Source organism: Simochromis diagramma, unplaced genomic scaffold (assembly GCF_900408965.1).
Source record: "Simochromis diagramma unplaced genomic scaffold, fSimDia1.1 OVJJ01000308.1, whole genome shotgun sequence".
In the NCBI taxonomy this organism is placed as follows: Eukaryota; Metazoa; Chordata; class Actinopteri; order Cichliformes; family Cichlidae; genus Simochromis; species Simochromis diagramma.
Window position 1 is genome coordinate 801761 of NW_024386785.1, and position 15500 is coordinate 817260.

General features: G+C 44.5%; 1 protein-coding gene across 2 annotated transcripts in view; it reads right to left on the reverse strand.

Annotated features, from left to right (window-relative positions):
* Positions 1 to 13510, reverse strand: part of ccdc120a (coiled-coil domain containing 120a) — a 34558-nt gene extending 21048 nt beyond the window's left edge. Inside the window, exon 1 of one of the 2 annotated variants that reach the window (XM_040022640.1) lies at positions 13237 to 13510. The gene's annotated coding sequence lies outside the window, so the exon portion shown is untranslated. Of the gene's footprint in view, positions 1 to 13216 lie in introns of both variants that reach the window. The other variant, XM_040022642.1, reaches the window with a different exon arrangement.
* Positions 13511 to 15500: the final 1990 nt, after the last annotated feature.

Genomic DNA, 15500 nt, shown 5'->3' on the forward strand with positions numbered 1-15500 from the left:
TGATTTCTTTTTACATTAATCTTCCTGGATCACAGAAAATATAAAAGACACACATTGCTACTGTGTGTTTGTTCTGCAGTCCTGCTTTGAAGCCACCTGCTAGTTGATACTTTACAATCTGGTCGATTGATAAGAAAACCCTGATTTTAGCATAAAACCTCTATATCATCAGGAGCAATCAGACTTTGAAGAGATATTTCCATGAATGGGGCAAATAGAGAAGAAGGAAAATGTACTGAATCGAATGACCTGACAGCTTTTAAGCATCAGGGACAACAACCCACCACACAGATGGAGGATATCGCTGCTTCCTGCATTCATACACCAGCGTCTTGTCTCACATGTGGGTGTGCTATTCCTTGTTTGGCAAAGGCATCAGCGGCACAAGTGAAGAAAAGCAGCTCCTTTTATTTTTACCGCCCTCAAACTGCAGATCTGCACTCCCCCTGGAGTTCAAGGAGATTAATTAAATGATTTTAATGATATTTGCATCTGTTTTTTATGACCTCTCTGGTTATTGTGTTCTTCTGCTGTTTTTCTGTTCATTGTTCCCGAAGGTTTCAATCTCACTCAAGCTGCCTGATTAAAAAAACATGAAACATGTCAAAGGCTTTATCAAACGATCAAACGTGATTCTACAGCAGGCTGAAATCTAAAAGTGAAGGACGGTGGTGCAGAGTTAACACTGATTGGAAAAACATGCTTCAGCTGTTTCAGGCCAGCAGTTGATGCTTTAACGTTCACTAACAAGATTAACAGCTGCTAAAAAACAGCAAAATCTTAAGAAACAGATTAACAGCCATCTTTGTGAAATGACTTTTGTTAGGTTTTAATAAACAATTAGTTCCCCAGTAACTGCACATGTGCCATGAATACTTATTACTTATTACTCACAGCAAGTTTGATGTTTACAGGGTGATTCACAGAGATCGGTCCATAATGAGAACTGCAGAGTCTCTACTTAGCAGTGCACACACACACACACACACACGCACACACACACACACACACACACACACACACACACACACACACACACACACACACACACACACACAGGGCTCTGCAACATCATAAATCTGCTCTAGCACTGGTCTGTTACATAACATATTGACATGTCTGTCCAAATGCAGCAATTATCATGACTTAAACCTGTTAAAATGACGTCTGAATCTGTGTCAGCTCTCCTCGTGTGTTGCCCACAGGTGGCTGTGAGGGATTCTTCCCTTTGACTTGAGTAAATATCCGCCGCCTCACACAGCATGCAGGAGAAAAAGAAAACCAGAGCTACATTTACACACGTGGAGCTGTACTAATAACACGCTAACTCGTTCAGAGTCCTGCAGTAAAAAGTCTCGGGTCAGCTGTTAAACACAGATTTCAGGTTTTTATGGCAGACTTGCTTTTAATCAGGAAACCTTTATGAAAAACCCACAGTGCATTTTAATATCAGAATGGTTAGCACTTCTAACAGAACCAACTGGTTCTCCTTCAGCTACCTCCCATTGATTGAAGCTTTCAGAGAGAAAACATGTTTATATTACGTTATTTTAGTTTCTTGCTCCTTCATCAGGCCTTTTTGTTTTTTAACTAACAAATCTGAGCTGCTTGTGGTAGATTATTGGTGATTATTGAAATGAACTGGCTGGATTTGTGCTTGTAAATCGGCACCTTATTAATAGATTATTTGGACTTTTCATTTGCTTATTTAGGATTCATTCGTTCATAGAGGAGTGCGTCTGCTCCTCTCTGTCAGCCCAACAAGAAGAAGCTGTAGATCTCACCTTTGGAGGGAATTCGATGTCACCAATCAGGCAAGTCACGCAGCACAAGTATGTCCAGGATTTTTTGTAAGTCTACTGATTCTCGAAGTGAGTCAATTTCTCTTTTGTTTGGTTGACAGTAGTTTTCACACTGAAACACTGGTGCTTAGTGGCTTAATGACAAATCAGATGATTTCCCAGTATCATCTCGTTTGCCGTTAGATTCTCCTGGATGTTAGGTGTCACCGCTTAGAAAATATCTCACACAACAAATAAGTGTTGGCAAGTATTGTTGTACAAACTGCAGCTTGTCCCATATGGTCTAGCGGTTAGGATTCCTGGTTTTAACCCAGGCGGCCTGGGTTTGACTCCCGGTATGGGAGCCCCCTTTTTCCTCGAGTTTTTACCCAAATTTGCTGTGCAAGAAACTGCACAATCAGAATCAGAGACACTTTATTTATCCCCAAGGGGCAATTAAGATACAAATAATGACAATGACAATAAAAAGCTCTAAGTCTCTTATTTCAGTGAATATGGCGTCACTTTGGAATAACCTTTGTCGTAAGGTGCTGTTCACCACTCGGTGGGTATAAAGGGGCCCTTAACTGTTCTTTGCTCTGTAGACTGTTTCAAGCAGCTCTAAAAACCAGGACTGGGGGTACATCTTTAGTCCCCCCAGGGATCAAAATAATTTAGCAGATCTAGGCTCATGTGGACCAGAGGTGGCCAATCCCCTTCACCCCTGCTGGGAAATCACATGTTGCTTTGTTGAGCCAAACAGTCAGAGATAGTTTAGCCACACTCTTAGTAAACTCTGTTTATAGTGTGGCTGACAGAGCTAAGCTAGCTGATGTTGACTAACTAGCACAATGGAGGTGATTCGGTGCAACATGGCAGTGAGAAAGTAAACAATATTTTGCCACTTTAAGCAACTGTTGGTGAAATAACAACACAAAGTGGGCGGGACTTGAGATAAACATCTTAACTTTCAGGTCAGCAACTTAAGCAACTACCACTGAGAGTGAAGAACACCACTGACTGACATTAGACGGTTTTCTACTGATTTTTCTTGACTTTAACCACAAAATTATTTTTTCCCTCCCCAATATTAACACCCCTGCCACTCTAACCTGATGCTTTTTATTGCTGTTAATGATGAGATAAAAACAAGTAAGCAACTTTTTGCTTCCTGTAGAAGAATCTTAAGCGTTACACTGAATTGTATTATTGCTTTTCGACGGTCTGTCAAAGTTGAACTGAGCATGTTTCTAACAGGAAAAGTCAGATGACACTGTTGGATAAAGGCGGTTTATGGGGAGCTGTGGTTAAGTTGGTCCATTGGAGAATCAACACAGTGGAATTTGGCACCGACCAATCAGGGCAGCTGCTGAGAGCCGGCTTCTAATTCAGGAGCAGAGAGAGTATTCATTAAACACAGAGACAGAGAGAGATAAACACCGGCTTCACTGCGGAGATTTCAAATACTTTGAGCGTCTAAATACAGAACGTGGATGAGAAACTGGATTCACACAGAGGGTACAGAGGGCACACATGCAGATGCTGTGGGAAGGAGGAGCCGTGACCTCACACTAACTGTAGAAATGCTGTAATCAGTGTCACTCTGTGGTTTTTGGTATTTAAAAGCATTTTTATTTATAAACTCTTTGCACAGCTTTAGTGTCTCCTGCATGAAGCAGATGGACCTCATTTGCTTTGAGCGCTACATTTCTGTCTGTGAAGGTTCTCAGTCATGCAGGTCATCGTAGTACTACATTTCCCATAACACACCTGAGGCTCCCTGCACTAACTGGGGTCAGAGAGGGCGAGGTGAGGCAGCCGCTGCCCCCTGCTGGAAATGCACACACACTGCACACTGGTGACAGGACGCGACCCTCATCTTTTTTCCCCACAAGGGTCTCTGTTTTGTTGTGTCTGACACCGCCGGGGGTAGAAAATAAGAGCGGGCGAGAGACTCTGACGCAGAGAGAGAGAGAGAGAGAACTTCAAACAGCTGATGTTTAGATGAGACATGAAACTGCAGATAAAACAGCAGACCAGTGTACTTCAGTGTGTGTGTTGTTTTTGTTTCTTCAGATGAATCTGCTCTGATATCAGAATAGATAAAAGTGTGATTTTATAAAACTAATTTTCTCCAAATTCCATTTTTCATAGTGTATGTTTGAGGTATATTTTATTTTATTTATATTTATTTAACACAATTCAGTGGCTACATCTGAACTTCAAAGATAGAAACAAAATATCGATCATATCTCACTACTATCAATCCAATATCAATACCAGCGTTGGTATCAATAGTATAGATATTTGGAGTAATTGGTTTGGACCCATCTAGCCCCCCCTTTAGTAGCTAATGCCCGAATACCAAAAACTGCAGTTCCGCCTTTGGCCGCTTGAGGCAGACTCCAAAACCAAATAAGTTGTCTTAGGGTCCCAGGTTAAAATGTCCAATGTTACAGCAGAGATAAGCCTATCACAGCTATCATAGATTGAGAAGCCGGGTACATCCCGCAGACAGGTCGCTGTTCACGCCAATGTTCAATTTAGAATCACAAATGAACCTAACGCCATGCACGTCTTTGAACTCCAGGAGGACGCCAGAGTTCACAGAAAAGAATCTGCATGCAAAAAAAGTCCAGCCTGGATTCGAACTCAGGACCTTCGTGGTGTGAGGTGCTAGCGCTAACCACCGGACCAGCATGCTGCAGATTTAATTAGCTTAGCTTGGATTTTATAGACCAACACTATAATATGTGTATAAACAGGATGCTAAATATGAAGTATGCAATGAAAAAATGTAACTGTCCAGATCTGTAGTTGAGGAATTGCTGGAATGAACATGCTGACCGGGAGAGTCCCAGGCGTTCACACTGGCCAAGGAAGAGATTTAATATGCTTCTGATCTACGAACGCCTGCACCGTCCTTCTGACAGGGCCGCAGGGCGGGGTGCTGCTGCAAGAATGGCACAAATACAGCTTGGAGCATTTCATCTCTGTCGAGTCAGATTTGCACCACGAGTAATCAGCTCAGAGGTGGTGCTCCTGGTCCATGCAAGTCTGCAGGAGCAGCTGGGACACGCAGCCTGCCAACAGCCCACCCGGCCTCGGTCAGCATCAGGCAGTCACGGCAGGGTGACATTGACGCTGTGCATACACTGCTTTATTGTGTTCGGAGAATTCAGTAAACTGAAGCAGTGATGAGTTGTACAAGCGAGACAAGTTAGCAATGACTAAACCCAAACTTCACCAAATATGTTCGGGTTTTCTAGGAGACATAAAATCTCTGTTTCTTTTTTTTGCTACAGAGCTTGAACTGAAGAGATATATAACTTGTGATGATAAAGAAAAAGTATCTGAGGCCGTCCTCCGAGCACGTTTGACCCAAGAAACTGAAAAACTGATCCAGGACCTGTGATTGTGTTACTTTCAGGTCAACCTGTAACCTCACCAGCAGCAGCACAGAGACAGAGGCTGAGCTCTCTGATTGGACGTGTGTCACAGCAGGGGTCTCGGGGAGTTGTAAGTGGTCTTCTGTGTCAATCCGTGGCTCCGCCCTCTGAGCTGCTGTATGTGCGATGTCACTGCGATATCACCTGAACGCCACGCTGTATCGTTCAGCGGATAAAACCAGGACACTTACTCTGAATCTGAAAAGAGTCTTTAAAAAGGTCTGACCCCGTCAGGCAGAGGTGTCCTCACTACCACGGTTTTTAAACTGAAATTTGTCCACACACACACACACAGAAACACACACACACAGACAGTGCCTGGGGGTTGAAAGGTTATTGGCTGCCTGGCTGGATCTCTCAACCAATCCACTGCGAGTATTCAGAGTTGGGATTTTGTGCATTGTTGCTGTGCAGAGAATCAGCAGCGTGACCTACATTCATCCTCGACACACACACACAAACACACGCACTGTAAGAAACACACACACAGGTGCTGAGTGTGTGAATCAGTGTGTGTTTGGCTCAAAGGCACAGAGGCACCAGCTTCATCAATACTACATGTGTGTATTCTCTGGAGGGCGCGTGTGTTGTTGTGTCTCTGTGAGGGCCGGGCTGAGCTGCGGGACGCGTCCTTCACAAAGCCGAGCAGCATCCAAACCTCCTCGCTCTCTGAGATCATCACATGGCTTTAATGCTGATACAGGCAGGGACACGACGGCGTTAACTAGAGCGCTGTGCGCACACAATTCACCGATCAGTTCAACAGGAGAGACAAAGGAAACACGGAGGAGACGGTTTCTGTCGGGATGAAATCATCCCATCCGGCGTCTGTTTTCCCAAAAAAACATTCCTGCACCAAACGCTGCTTCCCGTCAGCGAGAAAAGACTCGGATCTATAAAACAAATCCAATAAAATCTGAGACATCTTCGTGTTGAACTGAAGCCAGCAGAGCCGTCTCAGTGCCGCTGCTTTTCTCTCCATCTGTCAGCACTGTCATCCGGTTTGAACAACCTTTATTGAACTGCCGGAGCGCGCGTGGGCTCGGTGCTGAAGCTGACAAACTCAGGGACAAACTCCTGCCCCTCCAAGCTGCTCTCACACATGCACTGCTGCCCTGAATCTTCCTGAATTAACTTTCTGTTCATTTTGACCCAAAATATTTTGATTTTAAACCTGCATCATCTGCTCCCGGGAGAACCAGACTCACCACGGTGTTTCCTTGAAGCTTGAAGGCTCTTTAAATCTTGCTGAAGCTTTGGGAAAGGCTGAGCTCTGCTGATCCTAACAGGACTTGAGTGTGGAGTCTGTCAGCACTGTCACTGGGTCTTATTGGTATTTTTGACACCTGGAACATTGGCAGGGTTTAAGGATAAATGACGGTGATGTCCTCATGAGTGGGTGTAGTAGTAGAAGATGTTGCCTGCCAGAAACTTAAAGATACTGGTGAAGGCAAAGTTTAGCTAAATCTAATTGGGCTAGTGAGGAGAAGAGGCGCTGCTCTTCTCTCCATCTGTCAACACGCTCATCCAGTTTGAATTAGCTTTATTGCATCTTTCAGGACAGCATGGAGGACAAACTTCTGCTTCCCGTCTGGCTCACACATGCTACATGCTAATCTAAAATAAACACATGGAAACAACTAAAATTAATAATTGGGGGACGCGTTGAAATGACAGCGTAGTAAAGCGAGTGCTTCACTGAAACCTGCACCTTTCTGGGCAAACACGGGGTCTAACTCTTGCCCCTCTTGGCTCACACATGCACTGCAGCCCTGACCTCTTCTAGAGACTACCTGACATATGATCAGATATTAAACTGCCTTTAACACATCTGATATTTGCCCATGTGAGAACAGTGCAGGTAAGACAGAACCACACACAGGAAGAACCTCTACTCTGACCATGCGTGAGACAAGACAAGAGAATCTGCATGTGAGAGAGGAAAACGGAAAACAGCCACAGATACAAACATGAAGCCTGAGAAATGTTCTTCACTGCTGCCTGCGTCTGACAGCGATGAAGGCGTGAGCTGGGGATCGAAGAAGGAGCAACGGCAAAGAGATGAATACCATCACACCTGCAGAACGCTCAGTAAGAGCCGAGGACTTCTGGTTTGTGAAGTCCTGATCGCATTCAGAGCAGTTTACTTGTCACCCATCACTCTGCAGCACACATTCACTCTGCAGCACACATTCACTCTGCACAAACTGAATATAAGAAACAAACACAGGCACAGTCATGACTTCAAAACCTCAAGCTGAAAATTTTTCTCAGCTTTTACTGTGGACGTGATTAATGCTGCACTCTCATTGCGGCTGACCCTAAAGCATACCAAACCTTATTGTCTTTCTTGGGATTAATGAGGACCATAATTTAGAGCACAAACCTCGTGTCGTAATAAATAAGAGTTGAAACAAGCGACTTGGACCATAAACTAGACCAAAAGAATTTACTGAGTTCAAAGAGACCAGGGAAGCTGCAGGGTCTTTTTTGCATGGACTTCAATACAATCAAACTTCTTTTTACAACCAGACAAGTCGCCCCCTGCTGGTCGTCGGAAAGAAGGCAGGTTCAATGCGCTTCCACGTGACCTTCACTTTTCACACTACATGCACCTTCGATCAGCTGATGAGTGTTTCCGTATCCCCGCCTATCACCGTAACCTTCTGCATCATTTGCTCCTTTCTCCCCGCGTGTCCTTGCATTATAATCAATAATGTAATCAACGAAACAGCATTTAATCTCAAACCAGATGTTTGCAGATGTTCTACATCAGCGGTCCCCAACCTTTTTTGCGCCACAGACCAGTTTATGTCCGACAATATTTTCATGGACCGGCGTTTAAGGTGTCGCGGATAAATACAACAAAATAAAACCAGTACAGGCACCAAAAAAAGGAGATTTATTCATAACACACAGGAAAAGACCCAGGGAAACCGAGTTAACTGTAAAAATGGTAAAAACCCTGAAAACCATCAATTTCACACCCTGAGCCTCAACTCTCGCGGCCTGGTACCAAACGACTCACTGACTGGCCTGGGATTGGGGACCACTCTTCTACATGACTATATGCTTTATGCATCTGAAACATCTGTGGTGTCCAAGTGAATTGGTGACATCTGGAAGGACAGGAAGCAGAGGATCTGACATCACTTCCTGTTTAAATAAACTAAGGCCATCTTATTGAATCTCTCTGAGCAACATATCAGTTCACACAGAAACGACCGCAAAGCATCACAAAGGAACTTTAAACAGGTTAAAAAGGTTAAAGGTCAAATAAAGAGAAGGTAAAGGAAGCTCAGTTAGGCGAGTCATGTCAGCTCATGTTCCACACTGACCCATGTTCATGAACTTTGGGTAATGACTGAAAGAATAAAACCACAAGTATAACTCTCTCCAGCCAACTGCGCGGGGTGCCCGCGGCTGATTTAGGACTCTCAGGAGGGATTACACTTGCAGCTGAGCCGGGAGTGGCAGGGGATCCCCTAAGAGGAGCTGAAGGAGGCTACTAGAGAGAGAGAGAGAGAGGAGCCTGAGTGCCTCGGCTCCCTCGATGCCGCCATGAGCCTGAAACGGAATAAGCTGCTTTACTAAAACAGAGAGAGAGGAGGAAAGAAAGAGTGAAAAGTAGTGAAAAAAGGAGCAAAACAGCAAAACGAAAAGAAAAAAACAAGTGTAAAGAAATTAAAAAGCAAAGTATACAAAGAAAAATCAATAAAATAAGAAAAATAGAAAAATCAAGGAAACAGGAACAAACATGCAAAAGAAAGTTTGAAAGAAGCCACAAAAAAAATTAAGAAAGAGGAAAAGCAAAATATATAAAGAAGAAAAAGAATCGGGTGAAATTTTATTCTATGGCTCTATGCTGCAAAGTCTCTGCATCACTTTGCTCTGACAGCTTCTTGTTGGTGAAAAACAAACGCAGAAGCCTCGAGCTGCCTGCTTTCTGCTGACTGTCTCCAGCAGAAGCTTCAAGGCTCTTCTAAAACAAGCACACAGCTGAAGGCTGGTTCAGCTGACCCTAACCGGACTCGAACGTGGACACACCGACCTCTGTGCAGGTGCAAACCCCCGTCAGAGTGATCAGACTCAGACTTGGTGTTCTGCAGGACCGGCTCCACGTGCAGCCTGAAGGTCCTCATTAATACAGTAAACATGGGCTGTGAGTCTGAGAGAAAAATCTGAATTCATCAGATTTAATGTTCAGCTCTGACCAACATGTTAAATCCTCTAATCCTCCTCTCTCTCTCTCTCTCTCTCTCAGTTTTAATTTGCTTTATGGAGCGAGCACAGAAACAGACAAACAGCAGAAGAAGAGAGTTCAAACTCCAGGAAACACACACCAACGATTACCACACACACATACACACAAACATCCATCTGCTCCTGCAGCAAAACAACAAGTCTGTCCCCCTCAGCTCCCATCATCCTGCTCTCAGAAATAAGCGTCCTGCACACATCTCAGCCTGCTACCAACACTTCTACACAACACTACACTGCTGCAACGCTTTTCCATCCGCGAAACAAGATAAAGTCGCTTACTCGGTGTCACAGTCAATCTGCAAACTCGTAAACGTGTAGTGAGCCAGCTGGAATCACCAGGATTTCCCCACTGATTACTCAAAATGTGATCTACTGTCATCTGTAAAAGCTGAACACAGCCACTGTCACGCCGCCTGTGAGTGGACTCAACATGTTGATGCCTCAGCATCGGAGCCCATAGTGATGACAAAATCAGGACAACAGGGCGGAGTGCTGCGTGATCATGCAGGCCGGTTTTTGTCTTTGTTGTCTCCGTTACTGTTTGTTTGCTTGTTTCACTGACATTTTGTGTCTTAAAGGCAGAAGCAGAGACGAGGTCTACACATTAGCTGAGGCTAGAAGTCCTACATGCGCTGGATGTATATGCAGTAATGTTAACATGCATGTCCCTGTTATGTGGTGCTAACAGCAGAAAGTATCAAGGCCCAGTACAGTGATTTGAATAGTTTCCCCCATTATAACAACTCTAAGAGGTGTAATTTTTTTCTTTACCTCTCATACACTTGTGTAATTAAGCTAGGGAGCATGGCTAATCACTGTTCACATAGCTATATTGCAGCTAGCTGGAGGTGCTGCATGGAGCCTGTTCACTGCAGTTTTAATGCATTTATTGTACAAACATAGTGTCCTGCTGTGTGGCACAGTTCATCCAAAGCATTTATGCTTCATTTTTGGTTAATTAGAACTAATTAACGGTTATCTCTGCATCGTACGCGTACAGTTTGTTGACGCAGCTTGCTAATTAAGCTAACTAGTTTTAGCTAATAGCTTCACTCCACCCTGTGGTGTAAATATGGTAACTTCCTGCCCTAAAAGACCAACATGATCTCAACCAGTAACACTGAGGTTTCAAAATCCGGATTCCAGAACTAATGGTAATTCAAAGGTGGCTACGTCCATCTTTTATATACAGTATATGGGGAGTTATTTGCTTTTAGAGCTAGCCTCATGTGTTGCTCGAGGAACTGCAGTTCATGTTTCTGATGTGGAGGTTGCAGCTTGTAGCTGAATAAACACACAGTTTTTTAAAAGGAATAAAGCTCCATTAGCAGCTACAGCCTCTGTTAGAGTTTACTGAAAACTTTGATTTGTTCCTTTCAGTTTATCGACATTTCTAGGATGTGTTAATTGAACAGAGCTCTCCAGGTCGTGCCTCAGCATGTCAGTTGTGTTAAGGTCAGGCTTTCTTCTTCACTCTGGTTTTTGTTTCATTGTGGGCTTCAGCTCGTGCCTAAGCTTCAGGAGGAGTCTAATCCACTTCTGAGCCGCTTGAGTTAATGTGAGAAAATCTCCTCAGATTAAATTAATCTGCTTCAACACACTCATTGAGTTTTTTCCTCACATCGGCTGAATGAAGTCACCGAGCTGCTCCTGAACTCATTGCTGGACTTCTGATCTCAGTTTTACATCAACACTGAAGCAGGACACTGTTTCTTTGCTTGTTTGTAATAAAAGTTAATAAAGAGTCTGGGAAAAAATATCTGCAGCACGGATCTACCTCCTCTCTGATTGGTCGATTTGGTTTTAATTTATACTCTGAACAAACCAGGAACACACCAGGACGTCTAACTGACATGACTTTGGTTTTCCTTCAGTTTGGTGACATTTTTGTTCATCCTCAGGATGCACAGATTTGTGTTCAGGCAGACAAACCAGTATTTGTGTCTATATGTGGACCAGCCCTGCTTACAGTGGCTCCCCGAAGGCTCATTTTGAGCCTCACACAAGGCAGGACAGCAAGAATAGCTGTGTGTGTGTGTGTGTGTGTGTGTGTGTGTGTGTGTGTGTGTGTGTGTGTGTGTGTGTGTGTGTGTGTGTGTGTGTGCGTGCGTGCGTGTGTCCCAAAGCGACTGCACAGGGAGCACATCCGAGGGAGGAAAAATAAGGGAAAAGAAAGAAGGAGGTCAAAATAATGGTTCTACCGCCATCACAGCCGTGGGGGCTCCGCCCACCTGCAGTACTGTAGAGAGTACTGGTAACGCCATTGGATGAGAGCATGAAGGAGAAAGTACTTTACAGAGGTGCAGTTTTCATGTACTTCTAAGTATTTCTGTGTTAGGACGGTTTCTGCTGCAACTTCATTATATTTCAGATGCAAATGTTGCACTTTGTACTCCGTAAAAATTTATTTTAAAGCTTTCATAACTTTTTCTTATTTTGCACATTTTATGATATAGTTCTGTTTGAATTATTACTGTATTTATTGCAGAGCTATGGCAGCTGACTCTCAGTATTGTAGACATATATGGCAGATAACAGATTTTACCAAAGTAACAAATAATAAAACTAAAGATATTTTCTTCAGAATTATTTTTTAATTTAGTTTTAGTTAACTAAAATAACTTTTGGAGTAATTCAGGTTTTTTGCGTGTGTCACCTTTTAATTTAGATATTCAAAGCGAGGCCCTATCATGATTTTGTCTTTATGTCCTCCCTGGAGAAAATACAAGAGCTGCCCAATCCTGGCTTAAAGCACATCCAGCTCCTTTCAGGGGCTGTAATTTACAAAACAAATATCATGTTTTATTTATTAAGACCTAAAGCTAGTGATACAGCCAATAAACTCATCAAGAATGTGTTTGCTGGGCTCGTAGATCAGGTAGGAAGTGGAGAAGTTTTCTCATAGACTTCTATTCCATTGAAACCAGGTAAGTCGCCCCCCACTCGCCCCCTATTCGCGAGAATGCATGTTTAAGACAGGGACTGGTTTCAAGAGAAAACAGGAGATGAACCCCGACATATATGTACAATCATGCATATACCACACACACACACACAGAGACACACACACACACACCTACACACACTGTTTCTCTCTCTCTCTCTCTCTCTCTCTCACACACACACACACACACACACACCACACACACACACATTCAGACACACACACACACACACACACACACACACACACACACACACACACACACACACACACTATACCCTGGGTCTGTCCGTCAAGTCAGTGTTTTATGATCCTGAGCAGGAAAACTGGGAAAAGCCTCCAACCTTTCATTAGATAATTATTAATAAATAATTACAAACCGATATGTAACATCGCGCGCAGGAGCAGCAGCGGCGGCAGCACGTGGCGCTGGGTGTGACGCGCAGCCACAACAACAACACTGCTGTCAGATCTCATCATCGCAGCAGCTTCGGTGTTAAAATCAGCCTCACTCAGGATTTTTCTGTCTCTGCGGAAAAACCCGGCACAGCTGCAGAGCACACCTCCGAGCCCGGCCCAGCCTTCCTCCCGCCGCCGCCCTCTGAACTGTGACCCGATTTGTTAAAGAGAGGCTCGGTGGACTCGCGGCACCGCCTCGTGCAGCTCGGCTGCAGCCCGCAGACATGCAGACTAAAAACAGCGATTTTTTGAATGGAGTCTGGCGGAGCGGCGGGGAGCCAGCCGGGGCCGTGTGCGCAGGCGGGTGACAGAGCTCCTACCTGCTGGCCTGACCCTTTACCTGCAGCTCCTCCGTCACAACGTCCAGGTGCCGCTCAGCTGATTGTCTCCCGCTGCGGCTCGCGCTCAGCCTCACATCAGCTGGACTCTGCGCGCCGATTGATGACGCCGACGGTCGCCTCGCGCGTGCAGCGATCCGATCAGTCATGTAGGGTCGACACTCTGTTCATCACTCTTCATCCTCCTCCTCGACACGGCGGCCACTCTCTGTGCTCAGTGAAGCTCCATCAGCAGCAGCAGCAGCAGCACGAGGCGCGCTCACGACGCCAGCACCATGCGGCGGGCATGCGCACGCCCTCGCCCGACTCCAGCAGGAGGTCCCTTCATGTTTCACAACGCGACGTGTCTGTGAAGGTTCTCAGTCACCCAGGTCATCGTAGTCTAAGGAGTTTGCAAAGAAAAGCGTCTGGACTTCTTTAAGTTTATGTTTCACCTCCCATCCGCGACGATAATCAGAGGAAACTGTATCTGATGTATCCATCCGCACACCTACATCAGTCTGCTTACACCACGCTTTTTTCACAACTTGATTTATAAAACACGTTTCAGCCAAAAACTAAGTTTTAAAAAACGTCTTAGTGAAGGTCATAGACTGGATATAAAGGATGGATGAAGTGCCTTCCTTTTCCGTGACCAGCAGGGGGCGAATCATCTGGTTTCACGAAGAAAGAAAAGAAAAACCTTTTAATTGTTCTTATTCATGTTACTGTGTCTGACTAATAAGACTGCACTGCTGGACAGTTCTATAATGTGTAACAGTGGTCAGCCTTAAAATAACTGCTTTGTCTCCAGCTCTGTTCTTTTCGGAGCGATGAAACGTATTTGACCAGTCCTCATCTGTCAGTGTTCTACACTGCAACACTTTTTAATCAGAGTTTAGCATCAGGTCAGTTAAACCGCCAGTTATATTGATGTGGTCAGAGGGTTGTTAATCAGTTTCATCTGCTTTGGCATTAATGAAACTAACAACAGAGGAGCAACAATGACACAACCCCAAAAACAGGAATGGTTTTACAGCTGACAGCCACCGACATTTTTCCCTCTTCATCTTTTCTGTATTTTACTAGTTTAGCATTTGGCTAGGGTCAGCGTCACTACTGGTAGCATGAAGCGATACTTGGACCTTGCACAGGTAGTCCAACTCCTCCAGGATTTCACCCATTACCACAAGGTTTGCTGTGGCACAGTCTCAGGAGCATGGAGGAGATTCCAGGAGACAGACAGTTACTCTAGGAGAGTTGGACAGGGCTGTGGAAAGCCCTTAATCCATCAGGAGGACCAGTATCTGCTCCTTTGTGCAAGGAGGAACAATGAGCACTTCCAGAGCTACAAAATGACCTCCAGCAGGCCACCGGTGAGAACGTTTCTCACAAAACAATCAGCAACAGACTTCATGAGGGTGGGCTGAGGCCCCTGACATCCTCTAGATCCAATAGTTCACCTCTGGGACAGTGCCATCCAGACTGTCCAGAAGCTCAGAGAAGGCCTGGTCCAGATCTGGGAGGAGATCCCACACACCAACCTCTGAAGCCTCATTAGGAGCATGCCCTGATGATGTCAGGTATGCAAAAGTGTTCCTTTAATTTGCTTCCTTTTCTCATTTGACTTTGACGTAAAAGCTGGAACGAGTTCCAAGAGACTGTATACATAAATACCGATTTCTTGTAGGCATCAGTGAAAATGATATGAACACTTTCCATCACAACCAGTGCAGTCTCTTCACATTTCCTCCTTTTACTGAGATGAATGTCTGTGTGCCAGAAGAGACTTGAAGCCAGGTAGGATCACTGTGCTCCCTCTGTGATGGAAACCCTCCCATTCCACATGATGAATGCTGGAACAGCTCCAGCTCTGACGGAGGCCGGGGCAGTAGGTCTGTGTGATCAGCTGGTGAAGAAAAATCACATGTAAGCTTGAAAACTCAAAGGAAAACAAGTCATTTCACCTTTACGTGAACCACAGGGATCACGAAAAATCAACTTCACTCAGTGATAAAGTCATGAAAACCAGCTTTCTGTAACAGGCTGGATCTCTAGTTTCAAGTCAAACACTCAAGATGTGATTGAAGTGCAGACTTCCAGCTTTATTTCCAGGGGTTTAACAAAACTGCTGCATTCCCTGAACAAGGATTAAAGCCATTATTGAACACCGTCCGCCCTGTTTGTTAGAGGCTTTAAAGTAATTCAGTAAGTGAAGTCTTGACTGATGGATTTAAAATCCACTGTGATGGTCTACAGAGCCAAAATTACAAATACTGTCTGAATA